A 21,292-nucleotide genomic window follows, 5' to 3' on the forward strand; every position below is an offset into this window, starting at 1 on the left:
ATGCAACATGCTTTTTGACAACGTTTATTCAACGTTGGGTTCTAAGGTTGATTTAATATTGAAATTTGGTCATTTCCCAACCAATATTTTACAAAAACAAATACAACGTTGAAACAACATGCTTTTTGACGAGGTTTATTCAGTGTCGGGTTCTGACGTTGATTTGACCATTGAATTTTGGTCCTTTTCCAAAAAATTCTACAAATGCAACATTGAAACAACATGGTTTTTGATGAAGTTGATTCATCGTTGGGTTCTAAGGTTGATTTAACATTGAAATGTGGTCATTTCTCAACCAATATTTTTACCACACAAATACAACGTTGAAACAACATGCTTTTTGACGACGTTTATTCAGTGTCAGGTTCTGACGTTGATTTGACCGTTGAATTTTGGTCATTTCCTCACCAAAATTCTCCAAATACAACATGCTAACGCCTTGACTGCGCCTAGAAATTGTGTCCATAAAAGTTATGAACAGAATGGGTGACAAAGGGCAGCCTTGGCGGAGTCCAACCCTCACTGGAAACGTGTCCGACTTACTGCCGGCAATGCGGACCAAGCTCTGACTTGGTCATATATGACCAAGCACTTCTCAATCAATCAATCAAAATAAAACATCAATACTTTATTTACATCTCGTGAGCTGAATATTAACCGAGTTCTAGCAATTTTGTTATTATAATCACTTATGCAGACAAACTATTTTTACATGAAATACTTAGTTTGGTCACTTTATTCTGCAGAATTAAACCCGGGTAAAGCGACTCATTTGTTAATTGGACTGTAGAGGTTACCCTCTAGTGGGTTCCTCGGACCACCACACACTGCCACAAGAGCCCGGATCAGGGGTACCACATTGTTTTATTTGCATAAATGTGGAGAGGCTTTTGCTTTCCAGCAAGATGTCTTTCTCTTTGTTCGTCTCTCTCTCTCTCTCTCTGGCTCCCACTCCGTGTCTCGCTCCGGCTGCTGCTAATAAAGGCGACAGGTGATTACAAACCCCGTTTCCATATGAGTTGGGAAATTGTGTTAGATGTAAATATAAACGGAATACAATGATTTGCAAATCATTTTCAACCCATATTCAGTTGAATATGCTACAAAGACAACATATTTGATGTTCAAACTGATAAACATTTTTTTTTTTGCAAATCATTAACTTTAGAATTTGATGCCAGCAACACATGACAAAGAAGTTGGGAAAGGTGGCAATAAATACTGATAAAGTTGAAGAATGCTCATCAAACACTTATTTGGAACATCCCACAGGTGAACAGGCAAATTGGGAACAGGTGGGTGCTATGATTGGGTATAAAAGTAGATTCCATGAAATGCTCAGTCATTCACAAACAAGGATGGGGCGAGGGTCACCACTTTGTCAACAAATGCGTGAGCAAATTGTTGAACAGTTTAAGAAAAACCTTTCTCAACCAGCTATTGCAAGGAATTTAGGGATTTCACCATCTACGGTCCGTAATATCATCAAAGGGTTCAGAGAATCTGGAGAAATCACTGCACGTAAGCAGCTAAGCCCGTGACCTTCGATCCCTCAGGCTGTACTATATCAACAAGCGACATCAGTGTGTAAAGGATATCACCACATGGGCTCAGGAACACTTCAGAAATCTACTGTCAGTAACTACAGTTGGCCGCTACATCTGTAAGTGCAAGTTAAAACTCTCCTATGCAAGGCGAAAACCATTTATCAACAACACCCAGAAACACTGTCGGATTCGCTGGGCCTGAGCTCATCTAAGATGGACTGATACAAAGTGGAAAAGTGTTCTGTGGTCTGACGAGTCCACATTTCAAATTGTTTTTGGAAACCGTGGACGTCGTGTCCTCCGGACCAAAGAGGAAAAGAACCATCCAGATTGTTATAGGCGCAAAGTGTAAAAGCCAGCATGTGTGATGGTATGGGGGTGTATTAGTGCCCAAGACATGGGTAACTTGCACATCTGTGAAGGCACCATTAATGCTGAAAGGTACATATAGGTTTTGGAGCAACATATGTTGCCATCCAAGCAACGTTACCATGGACGCCCCTGCTTATTTCAGCAAGACAATGCCAAGCCACGTGTTACATCAACGTGGCTTCATAGTAAAAGAGTGCGGGTGCTAGACTGGCCTGCCTGTAGTCCAGACCTGTCTCCCATTGAAAATGTGTGGCGCATTATGAAGCCTAAAATACCACAATGGAGACCCCCGGACTGTTGAACAACTTAAGCTGTACATCAAACAAGAATGGGAAAGAATTCCACCTGAGAAGCTTCAACAATTAGTTTCCTCAGTTCCCAAACGTTTATTGAGTGTTGTTAAAAGGAAAGGCCATGTAACACAGTGGTGAACATGCCCTTTCCCAACTACTTTGGCACGTGTTGCAGCCATGAAATTCTAAGTTAATTATTATTTGCAAAAAAAAAAAAAAGTTTATGAGTTTGAACATCAAATATCTTGTCTTTGTAGTGCATTCAACTGAATATGGGTTGAAAAGGATTTGCAAATCATTGTATTCCGTTTATATTTACATCTGACACAATTTCCCAACTCATATGGAAACGGGGTTTGTAGATAACAAGGCCCACCTGGGTCATCTACTCACCTGTCGCTGTCTTCGAGGCCGGTCCTGGCACACCCCGTTCCGCGGCAGGCCCGCAGACCACACCCCCCTCCACATGGACATTATACATTGGGGTCAACCAAAGTATGACTTCATACTGTACATAAACTAATGATAAAGATCACAGAATACATGAGTCTGCCAGAAGTTTTGCTGCTTAATTATCAACAAAATACAGTTTTTTTAGAGCTGCTGTGAGTCTTGGCTGGAGACTTCCCCCACCGAGCTCAGTCGGAGCCTTTCCTCGGGGCCATGGCGCGCGCCCGATGCCTCGGTGGACGGCGCTGACCTTTTTGGCCTTAAAGCGCCGCGTGTCCAGACAGATAAGAGTCATCCATTACATCTGTTGCGGCCGGGCTGCATGGCAGCTAGAGGGTCAGGGGCTAATAAATATTGCAGATGCGCTCTAATTGGCGTGTCGCCGCGTACTGTACGTCTCCTTGCGCCGCCGGCTAACATGCTAGCATCTCCTGCGAGCCGCGTGGCGCTGCGTACGAGAGTTGTGATCGATGCGTCCGTCGTGTGCTCCTCCTCGCTGACAATCTGACCTACTTAAGTTGACTGGTTTTTATCTCTGGGTGATTTTGAAAAGAAAAGATGGAAGGACCACTGCAGTCCACATTTTTTTTTCATTGCACTTTCTGTGATGTTCCAAGGCCTGCTGGTGAAGAGCCAACACCAAACTACTCCCTCCACAACAAGGGTGTCCAAAGGGTGACCCGGGGGCCATTTGTGGCCCACAATAGAATAGAATAGAAAGTACTTTATTGAACCCTGGGAGAAATTCAGCACCACAGTTCGCTCACAATAGACAATAAACACTTAGGTATTTTTTTTTACATGTGAATAACATAAATACAGTCTATTATACAGCATTATTCACATGTGAATAATATAAATACAGTCTATTATACAACATTATTCACATGTGAATAATATAAATACAGTCTATTATACAACATTATTCACATGTGAATAATATCCCAGGCTCGGGATCTTTCTGTGTGGAGTTTGCATGTTCTCCCCGTGACTGCGTGGGTTCCCTCCGGGTACTCCGGCTTCCTCCCACCTCCAAAGACATGCACCTGGGGATAGGTTGATTGGCAACACTAAATTGGCCCTAGTGTGTGAATGTGAGTGTGAATGTTGTCTGTCTATCTGTGTTGGCCCTGTGATGAGGTGGCGACTTGTCCAGGGTGTACCCCGCCTTCCACCCGATTGTAGCTGAGATAGGCTCCAGCGACCCCGAAGGGAATAAGCGGTAGAAAATGGATGGGATGGATGGATAATATAAATACAGTCTATTATACAGCATTATTCACATGTGAATAATATAAATACAGTCTATTATACAGCATTATTCACATGTGAATAATATAAATACAGTCTATTATACAGCATTATTTACATGTGAATAATATAAATACAGTCCACTATACAACATTTACATGTGAATAATATAAATAGTCAATTATACAGCATTATTCACATGTGAATAATATAAATACAGTCTATTATACAGCATTATTCACATGTGAATAATATAAATACAGTCTATTTTACAGCATTATTCACATGTGAATAATATAAATACAGTCTATTATACAGCATTATTCACATGTGAATAATATAAATGCAGTCTATTATACAGCATTATTCACATGTGAATGATATAAATACAGTCTATTATACAGCATTATTCACATGTGAATATAAATACAGTCTATTATACAGCATTATTCACATGTGAATAATATAGTCTATTATACAGCATTATTCACATGTGAATAATATAGTCTATTATACAGCATTATTCACATGTGAATAATATAAATACAGTGTATTATACAGCATTATTCACATGTGAATAATATAGTCTATTATACAGCATTATTCACATGTGAATAATATAAATAGTCGATTATACAGCATTATTCACATGTGAATAATATAAATAGTCTATTATACAGCATTATTCACATGTGAATTATATAAATAGTCGATTATACAGCATTATTCACATGTGAATTATACAAATATAGTCTATTATACAGCATTATTCACATGTGAATAATATAAATACAGTCTATTATACACCATTATTCACATTAATCACACTATACTAGTACGGTATATAGTACAACCCTACTAATAATACGTTTTGTCACTTATATATAGCACAACGTTTTGTTTTAAATAAATATACAGTAAGCCCTTTATATCTGTTAATGGTTCCATGGTAAATTAATTCCTGCAAAGTAGGAACTAATAATTATAAATCAAATATTTTCATCGCATAGGAGCATAAAAAAACTATTTACCACCTTCTAAATACGTGTTTTAACATAATTAGGACCCTCTTGACATGAAACAACAGCCACATATAACCTTTAAACTATTTAAAATCCAGTATGGTAATGTTGCCTGAAGTTGAGCCAATCAGTGGCCACGATACTGAAGAATTGCCTGCTGACTGGTTTGCTCTCATCTCTTGGCCAGTAGTGATATTTTCAGTACATTTGCCACAATAAAACAATACATATTTTTACATACATTAGCCGCACCAGACTATAAGCCGCAGATATACAGTATATCGATGATAAAGATTTTGTAAATATTTATTTATATATGTTTATTGGTTCCAATCTGTGTCTGTGACACAGCAGTAAAAGGGCTGATCAAACAAAACATAAGTCATGCTCATGGACCCACTAGCTGTGCAAGTTAGCGCTCCAATCAGCTAAACAGACTCAATAACTCAATAACTTTTAACAATGTTAAAAGTGGAAATGTTATTGTAAAGTAACTGGAGCCTTAAATATGTGTAAATGGATCACACTAAAGGTCCCGGGGACCCAAAAGGGTCTTAGTCCTTAAAGTGTTAAAAATAAGTCATATATTAATATTTATTTTTACTTTCAGTGCTTAAATATCTCTAGATCATCTTCAGAATGATTTGTTTACATAAAAGTATAATTTTGTTTTATGTGTTTGCTCTTTTTTTGTCAGAACCCTCTTTATTTGATAGGAAAAACACAAAATATGCATATTTTTCCCCCAAATAATGTTAAAAGTGGAAATTTTATTGAAAAGTAATTGGAGTCTTAAATATGTGTAAATAGATCACACTAAAGGTCCCGGGGACCCAAAAGGGTCTCAGTCACTAAAGTGTTAAAAATAAGTTATTATTATTATTATTATTATTTGTGAGTGTTTAGATATCTGGAGATCATCTTCAGATCTATCCGTTGACATAAATTTATACTTAAAAAAAAAAAAATGTTTTATACCCTTTTTGTTAAAATTCTCTTTATTTGATAGGACAAACACAAAATATGCAAATTTTTTCCCCAAAAAATTTTAAAAGTGGAAATTTTTTTGTGAAGTAATTGGAGTCTTAAATATGTGTAAATAGATCACACTAAAGGTCCCGGGGACCCAAAAGGGTCTCAGTCACTAAAGTGTTAAAAACAAGTCATGTTTTTTTTTTTTCCAGTGCTTAAATATTTATAGATCATCTTCAGAACTATTTGTTGACGTAAAGATGTAATTTATTTTTTATGTTGTATGCTCTTTTTGTCAGAACCCTCTTTATATGATAGGACAAACACAAAATATGCGTATCCCCCCCGCCCCCCAAATTTTAAAATTGGAAATGTTATTGTGAAGTAATTGGAGTCTTAAATAGGTGTAAATAGATCACACTAAAGGTCCTGGGGACCCAAAAGGGTCTCAGTCACTAAATTGTTAAAAACAAGTCATGTTATTTTTTTTCGGACCTTAAATATTTATAGATCATCTTCAGAACTATTTGTTGACATAAATATATACTTTGTTTTTATGTTTTATGCCCCTTTTGTCAAAATTCTCTTTATATGATAGGACAAACACAAAATATGCATATTTCCCCCCCCAAAAATGGTAAAAGCGGAATTTTTTGTGTGAAGTAAATGGAGCCTTAAATATGTGAAAATAGATCACACTAAAGGTCCCGGGGACCCAAAAAGGTCTCAGTCACTAAAGTGTTAAAAATAAGTCATATATTATTATTATTATTTGTAAGTGTTTAGAAATCTAGAGATCTTCTTCAGATCTATCCGTTGACATAAAGGTATACTTTAAAAAAAAAAAAGTTTTATACCCTTTTTGTTAACATTTTTTTTTTTGATAGGATAAACACAAAATATGCATATTTTTCCCCAAAAAATGTTTAAATTGGAAATTTTATTGTGAAGTAATTGGAGCCTTAAATATGTGTAAATAGATCACACTAAAGGTCCCGGGGACCCAAAAGGGTCTCAGTCACTAAAGTGTTGAAAACAAGTCATGTTATTTTTTTAAAGTGATTAAATATCTATAGATCATCTTTAGAACTATTTGTTGACGTCAAGTTCGCCGACGATACCACAGTGGTCGGGCTCATCTCCAGGGGTGACGAGGCTGCCTACAGAGAGGAGGTCCTGAAGCTGACGGCCTGGTCTTCGGAGAACAACCTCGCTCTCAACACCAGCAAGACCAGAGAGATTATCGTCGACTTCAGGAGGAGCAGCACCGACCCTGCCCCCCTCTACATCAACGGCGAGCGTGTAGAGAGGGTCCACACCTTCAGGTACCTTGGAGTCCACATCTCTAATGACTTCTCCTGGACAGTCAACACCACATCAATCATCAAGAAGGCTCAGCAGCGGCTACACTTCCTTAGAGTCCTCGGGAAGTACAACCTGAAGCCTGACCTGCTGCTGACCTTCTACCGCTCGTCCATCGAGAGCCTGCTGACCTACTGTATTACGGTATGGTACGGCAGCTGCACTGCAGCAGACAGGGAGAGGCTGCAAAGAGTGGTCAAGACGGCTCAAAAGATCATCGGCCGCCCTCTCCCCTCTCTGACGGACATCTACACCTCCCGCTGCCTCAACAGAGCCAGTGCCATCATCAAGGACAGCACCCACCCTGGCTCTGACCTGTTCCACCTGCTGCCCTCTGGGAAGCGCTACAGGTGCATTAAAACCAAAACAAACAGGCTAAAGAACAGCTTCTTCCCCAGGGCCATAACCATCCTGAACGGACTGCCCCATTGTCCCTCATAACTGCCTTCTCTTCGGTGCAATAACCCATTCCACCAACCACCCTGTTTTTGTTTTGTTTTTTCATGTATATATTCATTTCACACCATATTCATTGCACTTCTACATTTTTTATATATTTGCACATTGTTTTTTTGTTTTTGTTTTTCTAGCATGCACACATCGCACTGTATGGAATGGCCTCAATGTCGTTACCTTGCGTAATGACAATAAAGCTGATTCTGATTCTGATTCTGATTCTGAAATATGTTATTTGTTTTTATGTTTTATACTTTTTTTGTCAGAACCCTCTTTATATGATAGGACAAACATAAGATATGCAATATTTTCCCCAGAAATGTTAAAAGTGGAATATTTGTCGTGAAGTAATTGGAGCCTTAAATATGTGTAAATAGATCACACTAAAGATCCTGGGGACCCAAAAAGGTCTCAGTCATGAAAGTGTTAAAAACAAGTCAAAAATAATCTTAATCTTTTATTATTTTTACTTTCAGAGCTTAAACATCTATAGATCATCTTCTGTTGACATAAAGGTATAATTAGTTTTTATGTTTTATGCCATTTTTGTCAATTATCTATTTGATAGGACGAACACAAAATATGCATATTTTTCCCCAAAAAATGTTTAAATTGGAAATTTTATTGTGAAGTAATTGGAGCCTTAAATATGTGTAAATAGATCACACTAAAGGTCCCGGGGACCCAAAAGGGTCTCAGTCACTAAAGTGTTGAAAACAAGTCATGTTATTTTTTTTAAGTGATTAAATATCTATAGATCATCTTTAGAACTATTTGTTGACGTCAAGTTCGCCGACGATACCACAGTGGTCGGGCTCATCTCCAGGGGTGACGAGGCTGCCTACAGAGAGGAGGTCCTGAAGCTGACGGCCTGGTCTTCGGAGAACAACCTCGCTCTCAACACCAGCAAGACCAGAGAGATTATCGTCGACTTCAGGAGGAGCAGCACCGACCCTGCCCCCCTCTACATCAACGGCGAGCGTGTAGAGAGGGTCCACACCTTCAGGTACCTTGGAGTCCACATCTCTAATGACTTCTCCTGGACAGTCAACACCACATCAATCATCAAGAAGGCTCAGCAGCGGCTACACTTCCTTAGAGTCCTCGGGAAGTACAACCTGAAGCCTGACCTGCTGCTGACCTTCTACCGCTCGTCCATCGAGAGCCTGCTGACCTACTGTATTACGGTATGGTACGGCAGCTGCACTGCAGCAGACAGGGAGAGGCTGCAAAGAGTGGTCAAGACGGCTCAGAAGATCATCGGCCGCCCTCTCCCCTCTCTGACGGACATCTACACCTCCCGCTGCCTCAACAGAGCCAGTGCCATCATCAAGGACAGCACCCACCCTGGCTCTGACCTGTTCCACCTGCTGCCCTCTGGGAAGCGCTACAGGTGCATTAAAACCAAAACAAACAGGCTAAAGAACAGCTTCTTCCCCAGGGCCATAACCATCCTGAACGGACTGCCCCATTGTCCCTCATAACTGCCTTCTCTTCGGTGCAATAACCCATTCCACCAACCACCCTGTTTTTGTTTTGTTTTTTCATGTATATATTCATTTCACACCATATTCATTGCACTTCTACATTTTTTATATATTTGCACATTGTTTTTTTGTTTTTGTTTTTCTAGCATGCACACATCGCACTGTATGGAATGGCCTCAATGTCGTTACCTTGCGTAATGACAATAAAGCTGATTCTGATTCTGATTCTGATTCTGAAATATGTTATTTGTTTTTATGTTTTATACTTTTTTTGTCAGAACCCTCTTTATATGATAGGACAAACATAAGATATGCAATATTTTCCCCAGAAATGTTAAAAGTGGAATATTTGTCGTGAAGTAATTGGAGCCTTAAATATGTGTAAATAGATCACACTAAAGATCCTGGGGACCCAAAAAGGTCTCAGTCATGAAAGTGTTAAAAACAAGTCAAAAATAATCTTAATCTTTTATTATTTTTACTTTCAGAGCTTAAACATCTATAGATCATCTTCTGTTGACATAAAGGTATAATTAGTTTTTATGTTTTATGCCATTTTTGTCAATTATCTATTTGATAGGACGAACACAAAATATGCATATTTTCCCCCCAAAAAATGTAAAAGTGGAAATGTTATTGTGAAGTAATTGGAGCCTTAAATATGTGTACTTATATCACACTAAAGGTCCTGGGGACCCAAAAGGGTCTCAGTCACTAAATTGTTAAAAACAAGTCAAAAATAATGTAATTTATTTTTGCTTTCAGAGCTTAAATATCAGAACTATCTGTTGACATTGAGTTATAATATGTTTTGCCCATTTTTTTTTAGTCAAACCCCTAAAATGGAGGTTTGACTAAACAACAACAAAAAAATGTTAAAACGTTGACTATTTGGTATGAAGTAATTGGAGGAGATTATTCAGGGAAAGGGACAAGCGGTAAAAAATGGATGGATGTTTATTCCTAAGTATTTTAACCACAACCCACCGGGGGCGCCACACACGTCCTTCTCACGCTACTTCTGCTTGCTGAAATTGGTAGCTCCTTCATTAAGTGTGGTGAATCAAAGTCACGTTGGTCGTTGCGTTTGGGAGGGAAAGTGAAAAGAAAGAGTGTGCGTGTGCGTGCATTAATGCCAGTTTACTCGGAGGAGAGAGGCAATAACGGAGAACAATGTCTCAAAAACGTTACTTAATTGGATGGGAAATTGGTTTTAGCCATAAATGGCAAATTGCAATTCTTCCATTTGAATGCACCGCAGTTAACTGTCAGCGTGCGCCGTAACGAGCGCTTAATGGCGCCTTGCATCACACGCTAACACGTCACATGACTCCACAAATAGACAGCAGGCTTATTAAACCAATGTTGCGGGTCTGGGTTGGGATTAAAAATACAATATTAATACTTTATTAAAACATTTTGTTGTTAGAATAGAATAGAATAGAAAGTACTTTATTGATCCCTGGGGGAAATTCCCCCAGCAAGCCACGGCGTACAAGAAGGCGCCCGCCACCATCGACTCGTAGAACATCTTCAACATCTTTGTACAGACGTTGAAGGATCCTAGCCTCCTGAGGAAGTAGAGTGTCCCTTCTTGTAGAGTGTCTCAGCGTGTTTTGTCCCATTCAGCTTGTCGTCCATGTGTACAACCAGGTATTTATAATCCTCAACCATGTCCACATCCACCCCCCTGAGAGTACTCCTCCTCCTTCCCAGGTCCACAACCAGCTCCTTGGTCTTCGTCACATCGAGCTGGAGGTGGTTCTTTCCACACCATGTGACAAAGTCCTCCACCAGTGTCCTGTATTCCTCATCGTCACCATCCTCAATACACCCCACTATCGCAGAGTCATCAGAAAACTTCTGAATTGGTGGTGTAGATGGTGAAGAGGAAGGGGGAGAGGACTGTGCCCTGCGGGGCCCCGGTGTTGCTGACCAGCCTGTCAGACACACAGTCCTGCAGTCTGTCAGTCAGGTAATCAACAGCCCAGGACACCAAGGGGGGCCTCCACCTGCATCGTCTCCAACTTCACACCCAGTAGCCCAGGCCGTATGGTATTGAAAGCACTGGAGAAGTCAAAAAACATGACCCTCACACTGCTCGCAGGCTTGTCTAGGTGTGTGTGGGCTCGGTTCAGCAAGTAGATGACTGCGTCCTCCACTCCCAGTCGGGGCTGGTAGGCGAATTGGAGTGGGTCTAGGTGGGGCTTGACTGTAGGGCGGAGTTGTTCCAGGACCAACCTCTCCACGGTCTTCATGATATGGGAGGTTAGAGCCACCGGCCTGTAGTCCTTCGACGTGCTGGGTCGCGTACACTTGGGGATGGGGACCACGCATGAGGTTTTCCACAGTGTGTGGACTTTCTGCAGCCTCATGTTGAAGATGTGCTAGAGCACACCACACAGCTGTGGGGCGCAGGCTTTGAGTACCCTGGGGCTCACACCGTCAGGACCCGCGGCCTTGCCTGTTTGTAGCTTATTTAGCTGTGCATTCACCTGTTCTGCAGACAGACACACTGGGGGGTCTCAGGTGATTGGAGGAGGGGGGGGGTCATCAAGCTGAGGGTGAGGTGTTAAGTGGGGGGAGGAAGTCATTAAAGTTGGGGGGCTGTGAGGAGGGAAGGGGTGGATTGGTTTGCTGAAGTTGTCAGGGGGCCGGCTGGCATGTCTCGGGGGGAAGGCAGGAGTTTGTCAGAGCCACTGTGTCAAACCTGTTAAAGAACTGGTTTAGTTCATTGGCCCTCTCTTTGTCTCCGTCCACCCCCCTATCCCCCGACGGTTTGAGGCCGGTGATGGTCTGCATACCTCGCCAAACCGCCTTCATGTTGTTGTCCTTCAGCTTCCTTTCCAGCTTCCTCCTGTAGTTCTCCTTGGCCACCCTGAGTCTGGTCTTCAGCAGCCCCTGAACTCTTTTCACCTCCACCCTTTCACCAGCATTGAATGCCCTCTTCTTCTCATTCAGTAGGGCTTTGATGTCCTTGGTCACCCACGGCTTGTTGTTTGGGTAGCAGGTGACCGTCCTTGATGGGACATTTGAGTCAACACAGAAGTTGATATAGTCTGTGATGCACTCTGTGAGCCCGTCAATGTCCTCTACATGAGCACCTGCCAGTCAGTTACCTGAAAACAGCCCTGTAGTGTCTCTTGGACCCCTTTTGACCACTGTTTTTTGGTCACAGGCTGTCTTTTGACCAGAGGCACATAACAGGGGTTGAGGTAAACAAGGTTGTGGTCTGACCGGCCCAGCTCTGGTAGTGGTATGGAGCTATATGCACCCTTGATGTTTGCGTACAGCAGGTCCACGATCTTATTTCCTCTGGTGTGGCAGTTGACATACTGAGTGAAGTTGGGTAGTGATTTGTCCACAGTAACATGGTTAAAATCTCCCGAGATGAGGATGAGAGCTTTCGGGTGCTTGGTTTGGAGTCTGGCTATCGAGCTGTGGATGACGTCACTGGCATGTATACTGCCATCACGATAACATGCGGAATCTCCCTGGGCAAATAATATGAGTCCTACAGCTTACATCTCTATATTCGGGTCACAGTGGCGCTCTTTTATTGTGATATGACCGGGATGACAATATTTATTGTTATATGCCTGTTGGTTTTTCACCAGCAAAACAAGGTCCTTGAAGGCAACATGTTTGCAAAAATGCATTTTTTTTTTGTTTGTTTGTTTTTTTTCTCCCGGGCGTTTGCTGTAAAGTATTTGGACGTGGCTCGTTTCCTAGCAGCTGCCTCATGCATGATGAATCACAATCTGTCTGCCGCGCATCTTCGGAGTTCACCGTCGCAGATTATTGACGGGCGGCGTCGGAGTGAGGGCCAATTTGGCAGCCGACGTTTCCAAAATTTTTGACGCATCAAAAGGCCGACTCCTCACGCCAGAACTAAGTCCGAGGTGCAACACGTTAACTTGTTGTTGTTTGCTGAGGAAGTGATGATGAAAATAAACTTTATTCATGGACTCAATAAGGTCACGATAAAGGTAACATTTTCATATTCTTAATACAAACCCCAAAAGCAGTGAAGTTGTCACGTTGTGTAAATAAAAAGAGAATACAACAAATCCTTTTCAACTTATATTCAATTGAATAGACTGCAAAGACAAGATATTTAACGTTCAAACTGGAAAACTTTGTTATTTTTTGCAAATATTAGCTCATTTGGAATTTGATGCCTGCAACATGTTTCAAAAAAGCTGGCACAAGTGGCAAAAAAGACTGAGGAAGTTGAGGAATGCTCATCAAACACTTATTTGGAACGTCCCACAGGTGAACAGGCTAATTGGGAACAGGTGGGTGCCATGATTAGGTATAAAAGCAGCTTCCATTCATTCACAAACAAGGACGGGACGAGGGTCGCCACTTTGTCAACACATGCGTGAGCAAATTGTTTAAGAACAACATTTCTCAACCAGCTATTGCAAGGAATTTAGGGATTTCACCATCTACGGTCTGTAATGTCATCAAAAGGTTCAGAGAATCTGGAGAAATCGCTGCACGTAAGCGATGATATTACGGACCTTTGATTCCTCAGGCAGCACTGCGTCAAAAAGTGACATCAGTGTGTAAAGGATATCACCACATGGGCTCAGGAACACTTCAAAAAACCACTGTCAGTTACTACAATTGGTCGCTACATCTGTAAGTGCAAGTTAAAACTTTACTACGCAAAGCCAAAGCCATTTATCAACAACACCCAGAAACACCTGCCGGCTTTGCTGGACCCGAACTCATCTAAGATGGACTGATGCAAAGTGGAAAAATGCTCTGTGGTCTGACGTGTCCACATTTCAAATTGTTTTTGGAAATTGGACGTTGTTTCCTCCGGACCAAAGAGGAAAAGAACCATCCGGACTGTTATAGGTGCAAAGTGTAAAAGGCAGCATGTGTGATGGTATGGGGGTGTATTAGTGCCCAAGACATGGGTAACTTACACATCTGTGAAGGCGCCATTAATGCTGAAAGGTACATACAGGTTTTGGAGCAACATATGTTGCCATCCAAGCAACGTTACCATGGACGCCCCTGCTTATTTCAGGATGACAATGCCATGCCACATTCTGCATATGTTACAACAGCGTGGCTTCGTAGTAAAAGAGTGCGGGTACTAGACTGGCCTGCCTGTAGTCCAGACCTGTCTCCCATTGAAAATGTGTGGCGCATTATGAAGCCTAAAATAGCACAACGGAGACCCCCGGACTGTTGAACAACTTAAGCTGTACATCAAGCAAGAATGGGAAAGAATTCCACCTGAGAAGCTTAAAAAATGTGTCTCCTCAGTTCCCAAACCTTTACTGAGTGTTGTTAAAAGGAAGGCCATGTAATACAGTGGTAAAAATGCCCCTGTGTGGAGGCGAGGATTAGTTATTTAGAAGTAGCTAAAACCTCTTCCTGAGGGCATTTCAGTGTTATAACTTCACCTTTATCTTTAGTTTTGAGGCCAAAATGTGTCCGTTCTCCCTTTTCTGTCCAAACACTGTGTCTGCTTGGAAATACTCGGTGTGTGTGCGCTGCCGAACATGCTCTTCTGCTTGTAAAACGTGACGACGCGCCGTCATGCCCGTTTAAAAAAAAATGACCAAAAAATTGTGAACTGGTACTTTTCAAACAGAGTACAGTACCGTTTTTGATTCATTAGTACTGCGATACTATACTAGCACCGGTATACCGTACAACCCGAAGCACAACATTTACTTATATGACCCAAGCCAATCAACCTCCCCTTGTCATGGACGCAAAAAGAAAAAAATGCAACCAACACAAAAAGTCCTGCTCACTGAATTTTGCGGATGTTATAAAATATTCAAAATTGCACCGATTTTAATCCATCACAATGCATGATGGGAAAATTCTAAACACTCCCTCCACACTTACCCATGTTTGGCACATTTTAGCTGCGGAAGTAAACAAGGTAGGAGTCAAACTTTCACATACTCTCATAATATGAATTATATATCCGTTAATTTATATCTATATATATATCTATATATAGATATAGGTATGTGTGTATATATATATATTTTGCAATATATATTTTTTTTAGCCAGTTTGGACTGTAGAGAAAAGCTCTGCAAAAATTCAAATATTTAAAATACATTTTTTGCATATTGTTTTAATGTGACAAAAAGTAACACGTCTTATTTTCACAGTTTTATGCATTTTTTGTTGTTGTGTAAAACATAAAAATCACAAATCGAATACCAACTTTTGGAGAGAAAATCGGCGTTCAGGTTTTTTAAATTTCTCCAAATGGGGCAGCCCCGCATCACAACAGATCATAGCAACGTTAGCCTCAGTCAGCCGAAGCCCTTAAAAACACGATGACATCAGCTCGTCCCACACACACACACACACACACACACACACACACACACACACACACACACACACACACACACACACACAGTGGTGTCAGGGTGTGCTGGGCTCAGGTGGGGAGTGTGTGGGGAGCACAAGTGTCACATTAGTCACGCTCATCATGGCTGCCGTGCATCAAGGTGTCATTAAATGTGACGTGTGAAGAGTTTGAACTAAATCCACTTTACTGCTTCCAAGCCCTCGTGCACTTTGTTTTAATCCAACTTTTCAAGAAACTTTATTAGATTTATATTGATATATATATATATATATATATATGTATGTGTGGGGAAAAAATCACAAGACTATTTCATCTCTACAGGCCTGTTTCATGAGGGGGGGTTCCCTCAGTCATCAGGAGATTTTAATGGGAGCATTCACATACCATGGTTTATATAGGGCACAGAGTGGGTGGGTACAGGCTGGCGTAGGGGCGTGGTGATTGGCTCATGTGTTACCTAGGAGGTGTTTCCGTCTGTGGCGGCATGCTGTTACAATTTCGCTGCGCTTGTTGAGGGATGACAGGTCTGGACGGTAAATAATAAACAGTTTCTCTTTCAAGCATAGGTTGCATCTTTTATTACCACTATTGTAAGGTGTGCTGGATGCAAGAATTTGCCATGTTATTGAATATTCAACATTATTGTCTTTGCTGAGTTCTGTGGTATTCCGCAGGTTTTGGTTCCTGAAAGAAGCCTTGTGATTGTTCCATCTGGTTTTGAACTCTCCCTCAGTTAATCCTACATATGTGTCGGATGTGTTAATGTCCTTGCGTGTTACCTTAGATTGGTAGACAACTGATGTTTGTAAGCACCCCCCGTTGAGAGGGCAATCAGGTTTCTTTCGACAGTTACATCCTTTGTTGGTTTTGGAGTCGCTCTGTCCGGGGGCCGACGGCTCATTTGCAATTGTTTTGTTGTGGTTTGAGATGATTTGTCGTATATTGTTCATGCAGCTGTAGCTCAATTTAATGTTGTTCTTGTTGAATACTTTTCTTAGGGTGTTGTCTTTGGGAAAGTGTTTGTCAATCAGATTGAGCGACTCCAAAACCAACAAAGGCTGTAACTGTCGAAAGAAACCTGATTGCCCTCTCAACGGGGGGTGCTTACAAACATCAGTTGTCTACCAATCTAAGGTAACACACAAGGACATTAACACATCCGACACATATGTAGGATTAACTGAGGGAGAGTTCAAAACCAGATGGAACAATCACAAGGCTTCTTTCAGGAACCAAAACCTGCGGAATACCACAGAACTCAGCAAACACATTTGGGACCTCAAAGACAATAATGTTGAATATTCAATAACATGGCAAATTCTTGAATCCAGCACACCTTACAATAGTGGTAATAAAAGATGCAACCTATGCTTGAAAGAGAAACTGTTTATTATTTACCGTCCAGACCTGTCATCCCTCAACAAGCGCAGCGAAATTGTAACAGCATGCCGCCACAGACGGAAACACCTCCTAGGTAACACATGAGCCAATCACCACGCCCCTACGCCAGTCTGTACCCACCCACTCTGTGCCCTATATAAACCATGGTATGTGAATGCTCCCATTAAAATCTCCTGATGACTGAGGGAACCCCCCCTCATGAAACAGGCCTGTAGAGATGAAATAGTCTTGTGATTTTTTTCCCACACATACATATATTGCGCTCTACTACGGTATCGAGCACTATTTTTTGGATAACCTTATTAAGACATATATATATATATATTTATATATATATATATATATATATATATATATATATATATATACATATATGTTTTTTAATTGATTTTTGACTTTTTTAAATCAATTAAGAATCGTTACGAGAAAAAAAAATCTATTTTACACCCCGAGTGCATGATATTGTTGACTTCATCCTGTGCTAACATTGTGATCTGCATACACTATAAAAAAATAACCGTGTGTGTTCCCTGTGATTGAATATGACATCATGGCCCATTCAACAGCAAGCATGCATCTTGTCCCTTGTCACTCAGCAGACGTGAGTGAAGAGACGCGTGTGTGACAGGCAGACAAGCTCTTGTGCGTGTGTGTGTGTGTGCGTGTGTGTGTGTGTGTGTGTTATTCCCAGCATGCCTTGCAGCATCATCAGAGGGAGGAAAACAGATGTGGCGTGTGCCTACTTGTTTCCTGTTAGCCCCGCCCCCCTACTTTACACACATTACTGTAGAGATAGTTGTTATGTTACGCTGTGGGTGAGTGTGTCATACAAAGGTCATACTTGGGTCATACACAGTTTATATATACAAAGGTCATACATAGGTCATACACAGTTTATACATACAAAGGTCATACATATAGGTCATACTTAGGTTCTACAAAGTTCATACATGTATAAGTCATACAAAGGTCGAACATAGGTCATACAAAGGTCAAACACAGGTCCTAAAAAGGTCATACATGTCATACAAAGGTCATAATAGGTCATTTAAATGTCACACAAACTTCATACACATAAAAGTCATACATGGGACCTACAAAGGTCATACACAGGTCCTATAAAGGTCAAACATAGGTCATACAAAGGTCCTACGTAGGTCATACAAATGTCATAAAAAGTTCATACATAGGTCCTACAAAGGTCGAACATAGGTCATACAAAAGTCATACCTAAGTTCATACATATATAAATCATACATAAGTCCTACAAAGGTCAAACATAGGCCATAAAAAGGTCGAACATATGTCCTAAAAAGTTCATACATATGTCATACAAAGGGCATACATAGGTCATTGAAATGTCATACAAACTTCATACATATAAAACTCATACATGGGTCCTACAAATGTCATACAAAGATCATACATAGGTCCTGTAAAGGTCAAACATAGGTCATACATAGGTCATACAAATGTCATAAAAAGTACATACATATATAAGTCATACATAGGTCCTACAAAGGTCGAACATAGGTCATACAAAGGTCATACCTAAGTTCATACATATATAAATCATACATAAGTCCTACAAAGGTCAAACATAGGCCATACAAAGGTTGAATATCGGTCCTTAAAAAGGTCATATATGTCATACAAATGTCATACATAGGTCATTTAAATGTCATACAAACTTCATACATATATAAGTCATACATGGGACCTACAACGGTCATACACAGGTCCTATAAAGGTCAAACATAGGTCATACAAAGGTCCTACGTAGGTCATACAAATGTCATAAAAAGTTCATACATAGGTCCTACAAAGGTCGAACATAGGTCATACAAAAGTCATACCTAAGTTCATACATATATAAATCATACATAAGTCCTACAAAGGTCAAACATAGGCCATAAAAAGGTCGAACATATGTCCTAAAAAGTTCATACATATGTCATACAAAGGGCATACATAGGTCATTGAAATGTCATACAAACTTCATACATATAAAACTCATACATGGGTCCTACAAATGTCATACAAAGATCATACATAGGTCCTGTAAAGGTCAAACATAGGTCATACATAGGTCATACAAATGTCATAAAAAGTACATACATATATAAGTCATACATAGGTCCTACAAAGGTCGAACATAGGTCATACAAAGGTCATACCTAAGTTCATACATATATAAATCATACATAAGTCCTACAAAGGTCAAACATAGGCCATACAAAGGTTGAATATCGGTCCTTAAAAAGGTCATATATGTCATACAAATGTCATACATAGGTCATTTAAATGTCATACAAACTTCATACATATATAAGTCATACATGGGACCTACAACGGTCATACACAGGTCCTATAAAGGTCAAACATAGGTCATACAAAGGTCCTACGTAGGTCATACAAATGTCATAAAAAGTTCATACATAGGTCCTACAAAGGTCGAACATAGGTCATACAAAAGTCATACCTAAGTTCATACATATATAAATCATACATAAGTCCTACAAAGGTCAAACATAGGCCATAAAAAGGTCGAACATATGTCCTAAAAAGTTCATACATATGTCATACAAAGGGCATACATAGGTCATTGAAATGTCATACAAACTTCATACATATAAAACTCATACATGGGTCCTACAAATGTCATACAAAGATCATACATAGGTCCTGTAAAGGTCAAACATAGGTCATACAAAGGTCATACGTAGGTCATACAAATGTCATAAAAAGTTCATACATATGTCATACATAGGTCTTACAAAGGTCGAACATAAGTCATACAAAGTTCAAATCTAAGTTCATACAGATATAAATCATACATAAGTCCTACAAAGGTCAAACATAGGCCATACAAAGGTCGAACATAGGTCCTAAAAAAGTCGAACATGTCATACAAAGGTCATACATAGGTCATTTAAATGTCATACAAACTTCATACATATATAAGTCATACATGGGACCTACAAAGGTCATACACAGGTCATATAAAGGTCAAACAAAGGTCCTACGTAGGTCATACAAATGTCATAAAAAGTTCATACATATGTCATACATAGGTCCTACAAAGGTCGAACATAGGTCATACAAAAGTCATACCTAAGTTCATACAGATATAAATCATACATAAGTCCTACAAAGGTCAAACATAGGCCATACAAAGGTCGGACATAGGTCCTAAAAAGTTCATACATATGTCATACAAAGGTCATACATAGGTCATTTAAATGTCATACAAACTTCATACATATAAAAGTCATACATGGGACCTACAAAGGTCATACACAGGTCCTATAAAGGTCAAACATAGGTCATACAAAGGTCCTACGTAGGTCATACAAATGTCATAAAAAGTTCATACATATGTCATACATAGGTCCTACAAAGGTCGAACATAGGTCATACAAAGGTCATACCTAAGTTCATACAGATATAAATCATACATAAGTCCTACAAAGGTCAAACATAGGCCATACAAAGGTCGAACATAGGTCCTAAAAAGTTCATACATATGTCATACAAAGGTCATACATAGATCATTTAAATGTCATACAAACTTCATACATATATAAGTCATACATGGGTCCTACAAATGTCATACATAGGTCCTGCAAAGGTCGTACATAGGTCATACAAAGGTCGTACATAGGTCATACAGATATAAGTCATACAAAGGTCCTACAAAGGTCGGACATAGGTCATACAAAGTTCATACATAGGTCATAAACAGTTCATACGTAGGTCACACAAAGGTCAAACATAGGTTAAACAAAGTTCATACATAGGTCATACAAAGTTCATACATAGGTCATACAAAGGTCATACATAAGTTCATACATAGGTCATAAAACGTTCATACATAGGTCATACATATACAGGTCATACATAGGTCAAACCTAGGTTGTACAAAGTTTATACATAGGTCATACAAAGTTCATACATACATACATACATAGGTCATACAAAGTGTATACATATATAGGTCATGCAAAAGTCATACTATATGGGTCATACAAAGTTCATACATAAATAAGTCAAACATAGGCCATATGTAGATGTAGGTCCTACAAAGGTCAAACACAGGTCATACATAGGTCATACAAATGTCATAAAAAGTTCATGCATGTATGTCATACATAGGTCCTACAAAGGTTGAACATAGGTCATACAAAGTTCATACATAGGTCATAAAAAGTTAATACATAGGTCATACAAAGGTCAAACATAGGTTATACAAAGTTCATACATAGGTCATAAAAAGTTCATACATAGGCCATACAAAGGTCATATAAAAGTTCAT

At 39.9% G+C, this 21,292-nt stretch overlaps 1 protein-coding gene across 2 annotated transcripts in view; it reads left to right on the forward strand.

Moving 5' to 3' along the window:
- The window catches only part of magi3b (membrane associated guanylate kinase, WW and PDZ domain containing 3b), a 480,566-nt gene that overhangs the window by 128,671 nt on the left and 330,603 nt on the right, over positions 1-21,292 (forward strand). The window lies entirely within an intron of this gene.

Source organism: Nerophis lumbriciformis, linkage group LG03, assembly GCF_033978685.3.
Source record: "Nerophis lumbriciformis linkage group LG03, RoL_Nlum_v2.1, whole genome shotgun sequence".
In the NCBI taxonomy this organism is placed as follows: domain Eukaryota; kingdom Metazoa; phylum Chordata; class Actinopteri; order Syngnathiformes; family Syngnathidae; genus Nerophis; species Nerophis lumbriciformis.